The 1,859-nt window shown below is 72.4% G+C and overlaps 1 non-coding gene across 1 annotated transcript; it reads left to right on the top strand.

Annotated features, from left to right (window-relative positions):
- Positions 1-1,543: 1,543 nt before the first annotated feature.
- Positions 1,544-1,696, top strand: LOC128823963 (5.8S ribosomal RNA). Its single transcript, XR_008442194.1, has one exon. It is a non-coding gene; the product is annotated as a 5.8S ribosomal RNA (ribosomal RNA).
- The last annotated feature ends 163 nt before the right edge of the window (positions 1,697-1,859 follow it).

Here is a 1,859-nt window from a genome sequence, read left to right as displayed (position 1 = left end):
GGTCGGTCACGGCCCTGGTGGAGCGCCGAGAAGACGGTCGAACTTGACTATCTAGAGGAAGTAAAAGTCGTAACAAGGTTTCCGTAGGTGAACCTGCGGAAGGATCATTAACGGGGTTGCGCTCGGCCGGCTCGGGGTCCCCCGACGGCGGCGCAGCTGACGACCGAAGAAGGCCTTGGACGCCTCCCCGCGCGCAGGATGGGACCCCGGCGGCGGGGTCCCGTGCGCGGGGAGGGCCGGGCGCCCCTTCCGCGCTCGCTCTGTCCCAGGCGGCTGGGAAGGGTTGAGCTCGGCGGAGGGGGTCTCCTCCATCCGTGCCGGGCCGCTGCCGGGCCACCGTCGCGCCTTCCCCACCGTGCGTGTACCCGAGCCGCATCCCTCCGAGCCGCTGCCCGCCCGTGCGGGTCTGCCCCCGGTCGCTGGGACCGCCCTCCCCGCCGCTTCGGCGCGTGGGGAAGGGCGGGGACCGGGCCGTGGGCGACCGCCCCGGACGGGGAGCTCTCGGTGCGGGTGTGCGGACGGGATGGCGACCGGAGGGGGCGCGCAAACGTCGGTGGCCCCAGTCACGTCCCCCTCCCAGGCACGCCGGGAACAGAGGGAAACCCCGGATCCCTGGGAGCGGGCGAGGCCGTGGCAGCGGTTTCTCTCGGCACGCCTTCTGGGACGACGCCCCCCGAGGTAACGCGGAGCCGGCTGGCGGGTGCCGGGCACCACTCCGCGTGCCGTCCGTCGCTCGCCTGCCTACCCGCCCCGGCGGGTAGGCCGGAAGCGGCGGCGGGGGACGCCCCCAGAGGGATTGGAACCGTTTCCCTCACCCAGGAGCCAGGTACCTAGCGCTCTCCGCGAGCCTCGCGGCCCGGGGAAGGCGGTGGTTCAAAGACTTGTGCGGCCTGAGGTGGCCCGTGGACGCCCACGAGGGGGCCCCGGGGAGGGCGGAAGGGAGACCGCCGAGGAGGGAAGGACGTACGTCCGTGCCCCGCCTCGGTATCCCCATGCCGCCCCCCCCAGCCCCCGCCCGCGGTCCACGGGAAGCCCAGGACGGAGAGGGGCTACCCTGCCTCCCTTCTCTGCGTTGGGGCCGAAAGGCCGGGGCCCGTCTGCCTCTCCCCCTCCCTCCACCCGGACTCCCACCCCTCGCTCTGCGAGGGGAGGGCGGAAAGGGCTGGGGCGGGGCGGGGGGTCGGTCTGCACGTGGCCGCGGCCGCCTGGCCCCTGCGAGCCAAGCGCCTGGACCAAACCCGAGCCTTCGGGCTCGGTTGTTAAACCTTGACTTGTGACCGTAACGTACGAAGGGCGGGCACCGAGGAGGGCTGCCCTGGCCGGGCGGGACGTCCCGGGGGAACGGGCGGGCTGAGGCGGCGAGAGAAAGAGGGACCTGCGGGCCCCCCCCTGCTCCCGCCGCCAAAACCCGCCCCAGGTCCCCTTCGGGGACAGCAGGCCGGGGACCCGACCGGTGCGGACAAGGAACACCCCCCCGCCGGCACGGCTTTGGCCGCGGGGGGGGAAAAAGGCGCCAGCCTCCCGAAAATAAAAGCCTCGTGACAACTCTTAGCGGTGGATCACTCGGCTCGTGCGTCGATGAAGAACGCAGCTAGCTGCGAGAATTAATGTGAATTGCAGGACACATTGATCATCGACACTTCGAACGCACTTGCGGCCCCGGGTTCCTCCCGGGGCTACGCCTGTCTGAGCGTCGCTTGAAGGTCAATCGTCCCCGCGGATGCGGTGGCGGCGGGACGCGGCCCTCCACCCCTGGCGGTGGAGGGCCGTGAGCAACCCCGCCGCCGCCCTCCGTGGGAGGCGCGGCTGGGGTGTCGCAGGCACCGGGGATGGCCCGTGGCTGTCCCCAACGCCTTCGT

The sequence above is a fragment of the Malaclemys terrapin genome, chromosome 15 (assembly GCF_027887155.1).
Source record: "Malaclemys terrapin pileata isolate rMalTer1 chromosome 15, rMalTer1.hap1, whole genome shotgun sequence".
Classification (NCBI taxonomy): Eukaryota; Metazoa; Chordata; order Testudines; family Emydidae; genus Malaclemys; species Malaclemys terrapin.
Note: the sequence above shows the minus strand (reverse complement) of the source record. Positions and strands in the feature narration are given on the sequence as shown.